Here is an 18,053-nt window from a genome sequence, read left to right as displayed (position 1 = left end):
ACATTTACCTTCATATTATCATTAGGTTAGTAAAGTCAGTCCTATAGAGGATGAATTGTCCCCAAAGATATTGTGGTGCCTTGATTAGGATCCAGTCATGATATCTATATGGTAATCTCCCCAGAATGGATAAAAGATTGAAATTCTTTGAATGAGATTTGAACTTTTTGTCATGGCTTTAAACATAGGCTCTTGTTTAAGCATGACATATACCTAACACATGTGAGGATTATTATGAATCTAATCAAGAGGTCTTAAATTTAAACTGGGGCAAGAAGGGAATCCTAGATCCATAAGGTAAAACTGTTTGAAGAAAGAGAGGAAGTTTCTGCATCAAGGAAGATAGCCATCATCAACAAAAAGAGCCCTAGCCCTGTTCTGACTGGCCCGTAGTCATGAAATTTGAGGGATTAGTATAGATATGAGGTGAAATGTAACAATACCTATTTAGCACTCCCATAGCTTTTTGCTTTGTGTTCTTATGATTCGACTATCAACTTTTGGGTTGATTATAATAATATCTACACTCCTTCGTGAAAATGGAGACTGTTCTAGCCTAAATGGACCCTGCAGCAGTTTTGATTCTTAAAGCTCTATAAGCAAACACTGTTTTTTAACAACTAAGAACTGTCTCAAAGGAGAATCAAATGCCTTCAGAATTACTGGGTTCCTGGAATACTATTGTGCTAAAAGGAATAATAAAGTGGAGGAATTCCATGGAGACTGGAACAACCTCCAGGAAGTGATGCAGAGCGAGAGGAGCAGAACCAGGAAAACATTGTACACAGAGACCAACACTGTGGTATAATCGAAAGTAATGGACTTCTCCATTAGTGGTGGTGTAATGTCCCTGAACAATCTGCAGGGATCTCGGAGAAAAACACTATCCACAAGCAGAGGACAAATTGTGGGAGTAAAAACACCGAGGAAAAGCAACTGCTTGACTACAGGGGTTGAGGGGACATGTCTGAGGAGAGACTCTTAATGAACACTCTAATGCAAAAACCAACAACATGGAAATGGGTTCGAATCAAGAACACATGTAATACCCAGTGGAATCACGCGTCAGCTATGGGAGAGGTTGGGGTGGGGGAGGAAAAGAAAATGATCTTTGTCTCCAATGAATAATGTTTGGAAATGATCAAATAAAAAAAGAAATTAAAAAAAATTACTGGATTCCTCCTAAGTGAGAGAATTCAGTGAAGGTTGAGTCATCAAGGTGGCACAATGGATAGAGTAAAGACACTGGATTCAGAAAGACATGAAATCAAATCTAGCCTCATACACTTACTAGTGGTATGTCCCTAGAGAAGTCACTTAACTTATATATGCCTCAGTTTTCTTAGTTATAAAATCAGAATCATAAGTAGCTACCTCACAGAGCTCTTTTGAGAATTAAATGAGATAATATTTGTTACAGTGCTTAGCACAGTGCATAATTCTTATTCCCTGTTTCCTGAGAGAAGGGATCCTAGTTTAGGAATAAGTTTTGTTGGATCACCTTTGAAATATCTTCTAATCCTGCCATTGTGATAACTTTCTTGGTATGAAATATGAATTTCTTCACCCTGTCTCTTCCTGATTGATGTCTCCTCATTCTTAGACATCAATGTTCATAAGCTTCCTTGGGGCACAAATAGATTTATGCTTCTCTTTAGTACTTATCTTCTTACATGGGTCATCTCCCCTGCTAGAATGTGTTTCCTTAAAGCAGAGATGAAATATAGAGTATTGCCACATAGTAAGAACTTAATTTAGTTCAATTTAACTAGAAACATTTACTAAGTGCTGAGAAAGTCAAGAATCTAACTACTACACAAGGAGGAATAAAAGGAGAGATGCCTGCAATTTATATGACTGGAGTTGTCCTTACTCATAATGAGAGTAAGTGATTAACCCTGTGGAAAGGAAACTAAAACAAGTTCTGGACTTTCTGCCACTGGGTTGGAACAAACAACAGTGGGAATATTAGAGAGAGATGAAGTTGACAAGACCGACAGTTGTGGGGAAGGGGCAACTGGGAGTGGCAGTTGGTCTTGCGATGAGCACTTCCTTCCTGGTGGGTGAGGTGGGAGGAGCTTGACTTCTCAGTCTCTGGATTGAGGTGCCTCTACTTTCTTCAGCCAGAAGAGACAGGCCCAACCAGCTCTGAAAGTCAGAACTTTTCTTGTTGCTTGCTGTCTACTGCTAAGATTTTGAAATTAAGAAAACTAGCACAGATATAGCATAGACAGGAATAAGAGAAACCCTCCACCAGCCTGCAAGGCCTGGCCTCAGCTCCAAAGCTAAGAAAGACTCCAACCTTATTTAGGGACATCCTTCTTCCCTTTTCCCAGATACCTCTCTAATCCAAACTGGTTATTAAAATTTATCTTATTTGAATATCATAGCCATATAAGTGGACTATCTTTTCTGGGGCATAGAGGGAGCTGAACCTCAGTTCAATCATTCAACTACAAATGGTCCTTATCAGACCCCTGCTGGGCGACCAAAGTCTGGGGAAAGGCTTGTCTCTCAGGAGGGTCCGTTTTTACCTGCTCTGGGGCATCTTCAGCATCAATCGATAGAGAAGACATCCCCTCAGGCTATCATAAGTGGATCATTTCTTGGACACCCCATTTTGTTCAAAAATAGCCTCTCGGCACGGGGCATCTCTCTCCTTTGCCTCACTAGCAGCCATATTCCCTCTCTCCCTTCAACTCCTCATTCCCTGCTACAAAACTTCCATATCCCCCATTCTTCATATACCCCCATTCTTTCCCTATAAATATTACAGTCCCAAACTAGAAGATGGCCAATTTGGAAAGACATCTAATTTTCTGCTCATAATTTTGAAATCATTTTTTGAAAATATAAGATTATAGGTCTTTTGATCACTAATTTAGCAGCTCTTGCAAAATTTTTTGTAGCTTCTCAAGCCTCCCCCTGCTCTCCTCCTTTCAGCTGAAGATCTTACCTCATGATGTCATAAATTGAGGGTATTTGCTGAGACCTTTTCCTCATCACATGTCACTCAAACATTGTCCGCTACTATCTCCTCCTTCACCCCTGTCTTTCATGAAGAGGTGGGTCTTTTCCCTGCCAAGGCCAACTTCTTACATGCATCCTTAACTTTATCCCATCTTGTCTTCTCTAATAGATTGCCTCCATCATTATCTCCACTCTAATCCATGATTCCTTCCTATTAGTTCTTTCTTTGTTGTCTATATTTTATATATGTTCTCATATTTTACTTACCAGTTAAAAAAATTCCCTCTTGATCAACCATTCTCCATAGCTTTTATATTATGTTTCTGCCCCTCTTATTGGCTAATCATCTTTATTTTAAAAGATACTAGTTAGCATTTATTACATTATTTAAAGTTGACAAAGCACTTGACAAATATCTCATGATATCCTCACAACAACAAGTGATATAGGTGCTATTATCCTCATTGTTTTAGAGGAGAGGGAATTGAGGCAAGGAAAGATTGGCCAATATTCTTTAGAAAGTCATTTAGATTAGGTGTTTCTGCTTCTTTTCCTCTCAATCTGTAATTCTTCTGCAATCTAGCTTCCTATCTCATCATTCAATTTAAATAAAACTTCCTTTTCCAAAATTAGCAATGGTCTCTTTTTAAAATCTTTCAATATTTTATTTTTTTGAATTTTATATAAAGATAATTTTAACGTACATCTTGTAAATATTTGAGCTCCAAATTTTATCCCTCTAACCCTTCTACTCCAGAGACAATAAGCAATTTGATATAGGTTATACATGTGCAATCATAGAAAACACATTACCATATTGGCCATGATGTGGAAGAAGACACATATTTTTAAAAATCCAAAAGAAAATGAAGTGAAAATAGTATGCTTAAATATGCATTCAAACTTCATAAGTTCTTTCTCTAGAGGCACATGGCATTTTTCATCATAAATCCTTCAGAATTGTCTTCGATCACTGTATAGCTGAGAATCACCAAGTCCATCACAATAAATCATCTTACAATATTGCTATTACTGTGTACCATATTTCCTTGGTTCTGCTTCCTTCATTTTGTATCAGTTCATGTAAGTCATTCCAGTTTTTCTGACATTATCATGCTGATGATTTCCTATAGAGAAAGAGATTCCATTACTATCATATATCACAACTTGTTCAGCAATTCCCCAAATGATAGGCATCTTAATTTCCAATTCTTTGCCACCTCAAAAAGAGCAACTATAAATAATTTTTAGCAAATGGGTCATTTTCCCTTTTTTAAAAAAATCTTTGGGATATGGACCTAATGGTGATATTGCTGGATGAAAGGTTTATAGACCTTCAGTCATTGTTCCAAATTGGTCTCCAGACTGATTGGATGAGATCACAACAATACGAACAGTGCATTAGTGTCCCAATTTACCCAATCCTTTCCAATAATTATTATTTTTATTTTCTGTCATAGTAGCCAATCTGATACTTTCTTTATCTGAAAACTATCAGTTCATATCCATTGACCATTTATCAATTGGAGAATGACATATATTATTATAAATTTGACTTAGTCTTCTATCTATTTGAGAAATGGGACCTTTATCAGAGACAACTGCTTCAAAATTCCTCCCTCCAACACCTTTTGGCTTTCCTTCTAATATTGGTTGTATTTGTGCAAAAATGTTTAAATTTAATATAATCAAAGTTATCCATTTTATATCTCAGAACCCTCTCCATCTCTTGTTTGGTCATAAATTCTTCCCTTATCTATAGACCCAATAGACCCAATAGATAAATTATTCCATGCTCCCATAATTTGCTTTATGTCAAAATCTTTTACCCATTTTGACCTTATCTTGGTATACGATGTGAGATGTTGGTCTATACCTAGTTTTTGACATACTGTTTTCAAGTTTTCCCAGCAGTTTTTGTCAAATAGTAAATCCTCTCAAAAAGCTTGAATCAAACACTTGTTTATCAAATACTAGATTACTATGGGCATCAACTACTGTGTATTGTGTACCTAATCCATCCCACCTATCTATATTTCTTTGTATCAAATTGTTTTGATAATTACATCATTTTTGTACTACATTTGTACTACAATTTGAGGTCTGGTACTGCTAGGCCACCTTCCTCCCTCCCCCCATTAATTCCCTTGATATTCTTAATCTTTTGTTCTTCCAGATTAATTTTGTTTTTATTTTTTATAGATTTATAAAATAATTAGCTGGTAGTTTGATTGGTATGACACCAAATAAATTAATTAATTTGGGGAGAATTGTCATTTTTATTATATTGCCTACCCATGAGTAATTAATATTTTTCCAGTTGTAAAGTATTTTGTTATTGTGTTGATATAGTTCCTGTATGTGTCTTGGCAGGTATACTCCCAGGTATTTTATATTGTCTACAGTTATTTTAAATGAATTTTTTCTTTTAATCACTTCCTTCTGGCCATTTGTGTTAATACATAGAAATGCTAATGATTTATGTGGATTTATTTTATATTTTAAAACTTTACCAAATTTGTTGCTAATTATTTTAATTATTTTTAGTTGATTCTTTAATATACCATCATATCATCTGCAAAAAATATCTTATATTCCTCATTGTCAATTCTAATCCCTTTAATTTCTTTTTATTCTCTTATTGCTATAGCTAGTATTTCTAGTATAATAGTGAATAATAGTGGTCATAATGGGTATCTTTTCTTCAACTCTGATCTTATTGGTAAGGGTTCTAGCTTATCTCATTATAGATAATGTTCTATAACAGTTTTACACAGATACTAGTTATTATTTTAAGGAGAGTTTCATTTATTCCTATGCTCTCTAGTGTTTTTAAGAGTGATAGGTATTATATTTTGTCAAATTTACCCCATTCGATCTCTCTCCTCTCTATTCTCCCAGAACAATCCTCTTTCTCAGCTCTTAATTTTTTAAATACCATCCTATCTTAGTCAACTTAATCCTGTGCCCTTTGTCAATGTATACTTCCTCTAGCTGCCCTAGTAATCATAAAGTTGTAAAATTAGAAATATCATATTCCTATGTAGGAATGTAAGCAGTTTAATCTTATTAAATTCCTTATGTTTTCTCTTTCCTGTTTACCTTTTTATGCTTTTTGGAATCTTATATTTGTAAATCAAATTTTTGATTTGAATCTGGTTTTCTCATCAGGAGTGCTTGAAAGTCTTCAATTCTTAAATACCCCTTTTTCTTCCTTGAAGGATTATTTTCAGATCTTCTGGGTAGGTGATTCTTGGTTATAATTATAACTCTCTTGCCTTCGAGAATATCATATTATGAGCCCTTTAATCCTTTAATGTAGAAGCTGCTAAATCCTATGTAATCCTGACTGTTGCTCTATGATATTTAAATTATTTACTTCTGGATGCCTATAGTATTTTCTCCTTGGCCTGGGAGCTTTGAAATTTGGTTATAATATTCCTGGGGAGTTTGCATTTTGGGATTTCTTTTGGGAGGTGATTAGTGGATTCTTTCCATTTTTATTTTCCTCGTTTGTTCAAGAATACCAGGGCAGTTTTCCTTGATCATTTTTTGAAATATTACATCCAGGCTCTTTTAAAAAAATCACCACTAGTCTAATATCTCTTAGAATATCTCTCCTGGATCTATTTTCTAAGTCAATTATTTTTCCAATGAGATATTTCACATTTTCTTCTATTATTTTTTTTCATTTTTGAAATGTGTTTGATTATTATTTCTTGATGTCTTATGGAGTCATTAGCTTCCACTTCCCTAATTATAATTTTAAGGGATTTTTTAAAAAATTGAGCTTTCATATCTCCCTTTTCACTTGACCAATTCTATTTTTAAAGAGCTATTTTCTTCAGTGAATTTTAGTATAGCTTTTTATTTTTGTGTACTTTATTTTATAAGGTTTTGATTTTTTTCATAATTTTCTTGTATCACTCATTTTCCCCCATTTTCTTCTGTTACTCTTGTTTTTTCATTTTAAAATTTCTCTTGATACCATTTTACCTTTTCTTTTGAGGCTCTGCATATAGCTATTTTGATGCTGTTCTTTTCTCAGTTTGTGCCTTTATTTTCCCTGTCATTATTAACTTTCTCTGGTCAGGATCTATTTTGTTTGTTTGTTTTGCTCATTTTTTCAGCCTATTTATGACTGTTACCTTTATGTTTAAGTTGGGTTCTGCTCCTCGTAAAAGAGGCACTGTCTTATGTTTCTTGGGCTAGGGGTTCAGGGCCTGCCTGCCTACAGGGCTGCCAAGGGAGTCACAAGGCTTGGATGCCTGAGGGGTGGAGGGTTCAAAGGCCTGGCTACAAAGGGTCAGGAGCTACCCTGCTGGCTTACTGGGGCTAGACCTACTCCTGGCTTGCCCAGAACCAGGTGCTGTCTATGCAAGACTGTATTTCATTTTTAACTGAGTAAGACAAACTTTTCCTGCCACCCTTCTAATTTGTCTTGGGTAGGAATATTGTCTCACACTGTGTTTTTGTTGTTTGTATTTTTTTTACACAAGGATTCATTTTGAGGTTTTTAAAAAAATTGTTGTATAGAGTTGAATTTGCGAGAGCTCAGAGTTCCTGCCTTATTCCACTATATTGATTTCTATTTCTTTTCATACATCTTAATGATCTCTTAATTACCAGCTATCACAGGTTTTTCTAAATCCTCATCCTCCTTAAGTCCTTTTCAATCTTTGATATAATTGACTAGCTCCATCTCCTGGTTTCCCAGGCTTACTTGAAAATTAAGCTTAAATTCCATCCTCCAAAAAAGGGTCCTTTTTACTTTTAGTTCTTTCTCTCTGCTATTACCTTCCATTTGCATTGTGTAAGTCTGGAATGCATATAGCTATTTGCTTGTGGTTGCTTCTGTTAGAATGTGAGCTCCTTGAGGGTAGGTCCATATTTTTGCTTTTCTATCTCTTCCAGAGGTTCAAATCAGTGTAGCTAACTCTTCCTGTAAAAAATCAAACAAGACAAAAAACTATCTCAGGCTCCTCATTTTATTTCTGACAAGAGGCTCAAGGACTGGGCAAATTCTCATCTTTTGTGGATAACTGATAAAGTATTCATTATAATTTTCATAATGACTTAGAAATTTTTTTAAGTTTCAAGCCCTGGGGCAAATTTACATGATATGGTAAAGTGATCTAAGCATGGATGTACTGAAGGAAAAAACTGCAAAACCTATTGGTATCTGAAACCTAAATGTACAGAATCTAACCTTATGGTCTCTAGGAAAAGTCATAATATGGGCAGAGCAGTTGGGTTATTTTCTTAGCCTTAAAATTTAATGGGTGCTGACAGGATTTGCATTCCTTAGGCATCATAAAAAGCAGCTAGGCTTCATACGTAGATACTAACAATAACTAATTTAAATATGAAATTATCAGATGAGGGTTCTGCATCCAAGGTGAGAGTTCCTCCCTGGCCCTGCCCCAAATATCTCCCTGCATTATTTTCAGTAATGTCCCATGGTCTCTACATGTTTTATGGCACTTGTCTTTGGTCCTTATTTTGGGTTACTTTCTCCTTTAGCCCCCAGCAAAATATCTTTGTGTCCATGAGCAGATAAGTGACATAGCAGATAGAGTGCCAGTCTTGGAGTCAGGAAGATTTCTATTTTTGAGTTCAAATCTACCCTCAGACACTAGTGGATCCTGGGAAAATGACTTAATCCTATTGGACTCTCTTTCCTCATCTGTAAAATGAGCTAGAGAAGGAAATGGAAAAACACTTCTTTATCTTGGCCAAGAAAACCCCAAATGGGATCTCTAAGAGGCAGACAATTGAAATAACTCAACAACAACAACTAGCCACTCAGATAACTTTGATTTTCAGAAATGTGGGATGTACCTGAAGAATACAGCTGAATTTTGACATGACACAAAACAGCTCTAACTTTGAGTTTGCAATTGCAGCTGTTTGTATGCAGCACCAAGTGTGTCTGTTGGGGATAGAGAGAGTTTGGCACTTTGGGTTTATTAATGTATTTTTCATAAGGGAACACACCAGCTGGAAGAAACAAAAAAAGAAACTCTATGAAAGAGAGAAGGATGGATGGCAACACCATACAGCCAGAGGTGGAGGAACAATGAGAGGAAATGGTTCTTTTGGGTCAGCATCCCATTAGGGTTTCTCAGCTTTCACCTTTGGCCTTCTCAGAGCATCCCTGCCTACCTCCTACTCCATGGGACTTACTTCCTTGGGTATGTCTGGCTCCAAGCCATCAACATGAAAAATAACAATAAAAAACTCTCAAAATCTTCAACAGGTGCAATAGCCCAGAGAGGATCTTTTATTCAAGACCATGGACACTGGCCTCTACTGAGCAGATGCAAGAAAGATATAACCCACATTATCCTGATGCACAGATGTGGAGGGAAACAATAGCAGAACTCATAAAAATGCTGCAGAATTCATTTGCTGGAGATGAACTTTCCATGATCTCATGGGAAGCAACAGACGTAAAACATGTTGCATGGGGCAAGCTTTTCTTTAGAGTAAAGTAAGCCAGCATCATTAAGATAATGAGAGACTGAGGATATTTTAATAGACTCTTGGCCCCGATACAATTGTGGCTATAGTCTAGTGTCTAGCCCTTTTTACATTCTTCACTTCTCCTGTGAAAGAAATCTCCACCAATCCAACTTTAATAAAGCTTATTAGAAACTAGTAAGAGTTTCTATGGGAAGGGGAAAGATAATTTGAGAAATGTAGAGGATATTAAAAAAACCCAAAAATATTAATACAATTTTTAAAATTAAAATTAAAAACAATGAAAACACTCATTGCTCCCACAATGTTGCTGAATATGCCACTGTGACAATTAGGTATGTATTACAAATTTATGTTCTCTAACCTCAATTATGGTTTCACTATTGTGTTGCAAAACTATTGCCCCCTGAGCAACTGTTCCCAATTATCTCTTCACTTAAGCTTCCTATACTTTCCCTAACCTCTCTCTCTCTCAGGTTATCAATTTCTATTTTATTGAGGAAATAATAGCCATTGACTGTCAACTTTTATTCTCTTCCATACCTGGAAACCCATCTATATCTTGCCTCCTTTTTTCTTGTCTTTGAGGTGGTTCTTCATTCCAAGGGTCAACTATATATCCTCCTTTCTCTCCCTAGAAACTTTTCTCTCTCTCTCTCTCTCTCTCTCTCTCTCTCTCTCTCTCTCTCTCTCTCTCTCTCTCTCTCTCTCTCTCTCTCTCTCTCTCTCTCTCTCTCTCTCTCTCTCTCTCTCTCTCTCTCTCATCTCTAGTATTTGCTCTTCTATTTTCTATTGCCTAAAGACATAACTAGATCTCCCACATTCCATTAAACAAAAAATCCCTTCACTTGACTTTGCCAACCTCTCTGCCTCCTGCAAATTTTCCATTCCATTTTTCTCCTCTCTGCCATTTCCTGCAAGCTTCTAGAAAATAATTTATTCTCAATACATTTATTTCCTTTTCATTCTGGCATCATTCAAGTAAAACTGCTCTCCCAACCAAGGTCTTCACTATTAGACCTGATGACTTTCCTCAATCCTCCTACTTCTTGACATTTTGGGGCTATTCTTTACATTTTTAACCACATTCTCTTCTTTGTTGTATTTTTTTCCATGATATTGCCATTTCCTGATTATTTTATCTATTGAACCACTTCTTTTCAGTCTCCTTTACTGATTTATCATTCCTTATATTGTCTCCCAAGTGTGGGTGTCCCTTAAGGATGGAGTCTATTTTTTCACTCTATATTCTCTCCCTTAGTGATCTCATCTGTAGCCAGGTATACAATTATGACCTTTATGCAGATATCTCTAAAATCTGGGTCCCCAATGCCAATTCCTTCCCTGAGTTTTTGTTTCACTTTGTGAATTACCTGCTGGAAATTTCCATTTTAATTTTCTTCTAGCCTCCCAAACTCAACATGTCCCAAACAGAAGTATGAATCTCAGAAAGCCTCCCTTCCACTTGATTGGGAAGGCAGTCTAAACAAACAGACAATCTATTTTAGAATCAGAAAGTTAAGCAGAGAGTCACAAGGACTTTCTAATTCTAAATCAGAGTGAAGCCTATAAGAGATGCCCTTGGTGACTTGAAAACTGAATTTAAAAAGTAGACTTAAGCCTGAAGGTGTTCTTAATGTTGTTGAATGTTCCTAAATTCTTGATAGCTAAGACAAGGAATTTCTTTCTGATACCAGTCAAGTCCAAAGAGACAGACCTCCACCACCACTAATTTGGGGAGAAAAGCAGGTAAGGTTTCTCCCTTCCTCCACTATCATGACTGAGTATGTCAGGGCTTTGCTTTCCTGAAAAAGCTATAGCAAAAGGCTTCTATGCTTTTAGCTAGAAGGGTAATGGCAAAATTCATGCCTCCTCTTACAATAAAGTACATCAGCTGGGGACTTGAGTGGAAGCCAGAAACTGGAAGTGAAGAGAAGCTCTCTATCTTCACGCCCAGTGGAACCATGCTTGGCAGGGAATTGGCAGCAACTGTCAGATCAGCAAAGCAAAACTGCAATGTCAAGAAATTCCCATGTCTGTTTTAGACCACACGCTGCATCCACATGTCCACAAGAAACTGAACACGATCAGTAGGGAGCAGGTTCACTGAAAGCAGCCTGAGGACATCACCAAAAGATTGGGCTTAGCAACTTCAGAGGTTTGAGCTGCTTCTCTGCATATATGTTCCTTACATTCATGTTGTCTCATGTGTATTCTCTACACTTTATGTGTCTGTTCTTCTAAATGATGGTATACTTATTTATGGGAAAGTGTGTCCTAAGTTTATGGGGATCTATTGCTCCTTTAAAAAAAACCCAAGTGATTACTTTAAATGCCTTTGTTTTAAACTCATATAATCCTTGTCTGACTAGCAAAAGTAAACACATTGGTAGGGGCTCCTGAGCTATGCTTTTGAACATCAACCTGGAATAATAGACTTGCCTAGGGGACCAACTCTACAAGTCAGTGACTGCCCCCACGTTCTATCTCCCCCAGAGAAGGTTAAACTCCTTCAATGCAGGGACTGTTGTTTTTGTCTTTATACTTACCAGTAGCTTAAATGATAACTTACACAGAGTAGGCACTTAGTAAACTTTATGAATTAAATTGATTTTTTCCTGAATAGGAAATGGCTGCCCAAGTACACAGAGACAAAAAATAAGCTCCCAAAACTAGAATGAGATTAAGTTGACAGTTAATAGTCCAGCCTATCTGGAATATATGGTCTACAAAGAGGAGTAACATGAAATAGGGGAAAGGTAGGTTGAAGGCCTGATACTCACTGTTAGGCTAATTAATTTGTTACATCTTCCATTAAAACTCACCCTAAGGGACCTGAGGAGGAAAAAGTATATAGAACAGAGATGTCAGAGTCACCAAAAAACCCTTATCTACTCCCCCATTTTGTCCAAGGCTGTACCTGATTACTTAATTTTCCACATGGAAAAATATATACATGCCTTGAAGTCAGAACCATAACTAGGAATATTTTTTTCACCTGGATTAAAAACAGTTGAATAGAGCTGGATCAAAGAAGTTGGCCATAGGACAATCTAGTCTGATCATAGGCAGAACAGAGTAAGGAGAGGGGTTAATATCACCAGGAAGATTTGATCTTCAAGGAATCTAGGGGGAAAGGACAGGTAGTGCCAAAAGAGGGGTGCCATGGTGATAGAATCCTAAGGGTGGGCAACATGGAACCAGAGAGGATAAAGGATCAGTACATAAGCTGGAGGATGACTGTGAAGCAGAGTGAGGGTAATCCCTTGACCACTTCAGGGCAAAATCTGATTCCCCCCTTCCCCCCCCCCAAAAAAAAAAAGCAAAAAAAAAGTATATTTCCCTGATGTTGGCACTTTGAGGCAAAGCTCTAGCTGTCCCACCCTAGTTATGCCTTTTTTTTTTTTTTTTTGCTACTAAGGCACTATCCCTGGTAGGTCTAACCTCAGGCTTTGTATGTTGCCCTTGTTAGATCCATATGTTTGGCATTTGTCCTTGGGTTGTGCCCCACCTCAAGCCATGGAAGTGTTTTCCCCCATGTTCCTGGAATGAAAGACAATGGTGATTTCATCAGTGCTCCCAGGGAAGGAGGTCCCTCAGGCTTACAGGCTTTTATTTCCTCCTGCTGCTTCTGCCTTTCTTCTGATTTGGTCCTTGTTGTCATATCCACTCTCTCACTCCAGAGTCCTATGTCCTGCACTCCCCTATCCCCCCAAATCTGGCCTCCTTCTCTAATTCTCTCCAAAACAGAAATCATTTTGCACATTTTCTTTCCAAGTCCAAAAATAGGAAAGGAGAGGGAACAGCTAATCTAGTACAGCTGCTGGTTTTGCCACTTAACAGAAATGTTGTTTTTTTAAAATAGTATTTTTCTCTCTGGCTCCTTCTCACAACTGCCCTCAGAAGTTCCCCTCCTTTAAGAACTCTTTTCATCCAGATTCTAAGACCTTCCTCCTTATCTGTCCATGGCTTCTGCTACCCCACCCAGAGTCCTGTTTGCAAGTACATCCTCTGAAGGATCCTTGCTTTTGATTCCTTCCCACTTCTATGAAAACAAGGACCTTTGATTTCACTCTCTTCTCTCCAGTTCTCTTCAGTTTATTAAGTGCCTACTATGTGTCAGGCATTGTACTAACCACTGGGGTCACAGAAAAAGCAAAAGGCAGTCCCTGTCCTCAAGGAGCTTATAATTTACTTTGGTGGAGGTAGGAAATGACAAGCAAACAAACATATCTAAAGCAAGCCATAGACAAGATAAATAGGAAATAATTTCTAGAGGGAAGACACTAGAACTTAGAGGGCTTTGGGAAGGTTTCCTGTAGGAGGTGAGATTTTAGCTGGACTTAAAGAAAACCAGGAATGCTCATTGTCTGAGGAAAGGATTACATACAAATTTCTTAGCCTGGCATTGAGCACTCTCCACACTCTTTGTCCAACCTACCTTTCAAGTTTCATTTCACTCCACTTCATACAATCTAAATTCTGGCCAAAGTGGATCGTTCTTTGTTCTGCCATCTTTCCTCTTCATGTTTGAACAGGTCTGCTCCAGTGCATCTGCCTGTTGGTAACCTCTTCTTTTAAAGTAAAGGGTAGCTTTTTTTTCTTCCAGATGAATGCAATCTCTCCCATTTTTGTGTGTCTTAGAGCTTTTTCCCAAAACATCTCAAGGACTCATTTTGTGGAGGTGGAGGCACATAGGCTGGCTTTCATTGCCCCTACAAGTCTTGTTTCCTGGCTTTCTATCCCCACTGCTGGGAGCCTGAATAATCAGGGAGAACTTCTGCTCCAATCCTCCTTGAGAATTTGTTCTGACCAGGAATCTAGTCCCTGTTCTGTATCTGATGAGATGCCAGTGACCCATCAGGTAGTCAGGCAGGCAGGTAGTCAACAAGTATTTATTAAAGAACATTTCTTTGCCTACCTGGAAACTTAGTTTTTAAGCAGAAAATTTAGGAGATGGCAATGTGGTGTAGTAGAATGATGCTTACTCCCTTGTGGCTTTCAACAAATGGGAATGGTTTGGGGTTGAGTGTGGATTGGGTGAAACAAGCCTTTAATAAGCATTTTTTAGGTGCCAAGGTCTGTGTTAAGCACTTTACAAAGATTATCTTATTTTATACTCCCACAGGATGGGTGCTGTTATCATCTCCATTTTAAAGATGAAGAAGCTGAGGCAAACAGAGGTTAAATGACTTGCCTGGGATAACACAGCTAGTAAGATTCAGACACAGGTTGAGAATATTGACTAGGGTTCCACAACTAGTAAATGTCTGAGACAAGATTTGAACTCAGGTCTTCCTGATAATAGACCCTATCCTCTATTCACTTTGCTATCTTAATGTCTCTATATTAGTGCATATAAATGCAAAAAAAAAATAAAACTCAATATAAGATCATTTGAGTGGCAAGGGACTGGGAACTGACAGAATTAGTGTGAAAGTTACTAAAGTGATATCCAGCCATTTCTCTTTCTTTCTTTCTTTCTTTCTTTCTTTCTTCTTTCTTTCTTTCTTTCTTTCTTTCTTTCTTTCTTTCTTTCTTTCTTTCTTTCTTTCTTTCTTTCTTTCTTTCTTTCTTTCTTTCTTTCTTTCTTTCTTTCTTTCTTTCTTTCTTTCTTTCTTTCTTTCTTTCTTTCTTTCTTTCTTTCTTTCTTTCTTTCTTTCTTTCTTTCTTTCTTTCTTTCTTTCTTTCTTTCTTTCTTTCTTTCTTTCTTTCTTTCTTTCTTTCTTTCTTTCTTTCTTTCTTTCTTTCTTTCTTTCCCAGCTAAGAAATATCTGAGGCCAGATTTGAACCAAGGATCTCCTATCTCTAGCCCTGACTCTCAATCCATTGAGCCACTTAACTGCCCCCTCCATCTATTTCTTTTTAACATTTTGCTATATTAGATCCACAAAATCAAATCAACCAATATTTATCAAGTACCTATCATACAAAATATAGTTATAAAAAAGAAATACAAAAAGCTGTCCCTTTTCTTCAAGGAGGTGGATTGACAAAGCATAAACATGATTGTTTAAGTAAGAATAAAAATTATCAATGGCATTTTAGGATAGCAGGAGATACAACATAAAGTAATATATTTTTAGTTCCAAATGATAATTATACAAATAATTATTGCTATTGGAGTTCAAAGGTCATTTCAGTCCAGATTCTTAAAAGAGAAAATGGATTTTAAGGAAGTGACTTTGATATGGATAGGCAGAGAGGAAGGGGAAGATGATTCAAAGTGGGTGGAATAACCACAATTAGAGAACAGAAAAAGAGATGTGTTTATTTGCAGATAACCAAATTTGGTTGAAAAAAGTTTGTTAGAAGTATAAAAAGGAAGAAAAAGCTGAAAAGATAAATTGGGGCCAATTGTAGTAGGTCTTAAATTCTGACTAAGGAGTATGTACTGTATGTACAGGCCATTAGAAGTCAGGAAAGGGGCAATGAAAGTTACAGAATCAAAGCAGAATATTAGAAAGATTCAATCTAGTAGCTAGAAATGTACTATTGAACTGGATGAGGCAAATGGTGTGGCCCAGTGGCCTCCAGGTTTGGCAGGACGATTTGCTTTCGAATCCTACTAACTGTGTGACCTGGGGAAATCATTTAATTATACTTTCCTCATCTGTAAAATGAGGATAATAACAGCACCTATTTTACAACATTGTTATTGGGGTTAAGAGAGATAATACACATAAAGTGCTTTGTGAACTTTAAGGAGCTATATAAAATATTAGCTACCATTATCACTCTGTAGCTTACTTTGTATATGATTATGTTTCCCTTCCCTATTAGACTGTAAGCTCCTTCAGGGTTGGGACTGTCTTTTGCCTCTTTCTATTTTGCCTTTATGGCTTGTAAAACACTTTGCAAATACTATCTTTTAAAAATATTTGTGTATATTAATATATTTTAGAATATCTTTTAAAAATATATTAGTACAGTGCCTGGTACAAAATAAGTGCTTAATAAATATTTATTGAAAGAATGAATAAATGAATAATCAAATATTTCAGTAAGAAAGACATCATATTTTCATTTTTTTAAAGATGGAAAAGTCTCAAGCAAAACATCTCTGTGGTATAATCATTACTGTTGAAGACCACATAGTGCTGATGTAGATACCACTGGTTGCCGGTGGCGGTGTACTCTAATTGTTAGTAAAAGTTCTTTGTTTTTTTTTTGGGGGGGGGGACAGCCCTTAAGGTGATTAAACTATAACTTAAAATTCTGAAATTAAGGAACATCCCTGGGAACATGTAGAACAGGCATGATCACATTATTTTGCCCCAACTCTCTAATTCAGCTCCCATCCCTTTAAGGAATGATTGCCTACTCTTTTCATATTTTCTTATATGCAGTAGGACCTCATTTTACAAGACCAGTATGTTCCAAGATCTTTCACATAAGTTGAAAATCACCCATAACAGCAAACCTCATTATTTTTTAATTAAATTTTTAATTTTTTCCAGATGACATGTTGCTATAATTTTTAATATTTGTTTTCTGGCATTTTATGATCCATGTTTTTCCCCTACCCAAAATGCCAGGTAATATGATCAAGGGTGTAAATATTACATATTTCTTTGTTTATCATGCTGTGAAAGGAGACACATATCATTTATACTAGAGAAAAATTCATGGAGGAAATAAAGTGAAAAAATGGCATGGTTTAATCTACATTCAGCTTGTCAATTCCTTCTAAAACCATGGAGAGTGTTTTTCATCATGGGTGTGTTGGAGTTGCCCTGGATCCTTGCATTGCTGATAGATAATAATTGTTGTTCACAGTTGCTCATCATACTTTATTGCTCTAACTGGAACCCCATTATAATTGAATATTTCTTATTCAAGCATTCTTTTCTTAGGCTTATCAGAGCTACCAGAATCACTACTCTTATACTGTGGGGCCATTCTTTTTTTTTATACATTATTTTATTTGGTCATTTTCCAATATTATTCCTTGGAAACAAAGATCATTTTCTTTTACTCCCCCCCTCCCACAACCCCCTCCCATAGCCAACATGCTATTCCACTAGGTATCACATGTGTCTTTGATTCGAACCCATTTCCATGTTGTTGGTGTTTGCCTTAGGGTGTTCATTTAGAGTCTCTCCTCATTCATGTCCCTTCCACCCTGTAGTCAAGCAGTTGCTTTTCCTCAGTGTTTTTACTCCCACAATTTGTCCTCTGCTTGTGGATAATGTTTTTTCTCCTAGATCCCTGCAGAATGTTCAGGGACGTTGTATTGACACTAATGGAGAATTCCATTACTTTCGATTGTGCCACAGTGTATCAGTCTCTGTGTACAATGTTCTCCTGGTTCTGCTCCTCTCGCTCTGTATCACTTCCTGGAGGTTGTTCCAGTCTCCATGGAATTCCTCCACTTTATTATTCCTTTTAGCACAATAGTATTCCATCACCAATATATACCACAATTTGTTCAGCCATTCTCCAATTGAAAGGTATCCCCTCATTTTCCAATTTTTTGCCACCACAAAGAGAGCAGCTATGAATAGTCTTGCACAGGTCTTTTTGCTTATTATCTCTTTGGGGTACAAACCCAGCAGTGCTATGGCTGCATCAAAGGGCAGACAGTCTTTTAGTGCCCT

General features: G+C 36.9%; 1 long non-coding RNA gene across 1 annotated transcript in view; it reads left to right on the top strand.

Moving 5' to 3' along the window:
- Positions 1 to 11,513: 11,513 nt before the first annotated feature.
- The window catches only part of LOC103097477 (uncharacterized), an 82,429-nt gene continuing 75,889 nt past the window's right edge, over positions 11,514 to 18,053 (top strand). Inside the window, exon 1 of the long non-coding RNA XR_008914672.1 lies at positions 11,514 to 11,611. This is a non-coding gene — a long non-coding RNA (uncharacterized LOC103097477). The remainder of the gene's footprint in view (positions 11,612 to 18,053) is intronic.

Source organism: Monodelphis domestica, chromosome 1 (assembly GCF_027887165.1).
Source record: "Monodelphis domestica isolate mMonDom1 chromosome 1, mMonDom1.pri, whole genome shotgun sequence".
NCBI lineage: Eukaryota > Metazoa > Chordata > Mammalia > Didelphimorphia > Didelphidae > Monodelphis > Monodelphis domestica.
This window is presented reverse-complemented; position numbering and strand designations above follow the sequence as displayed.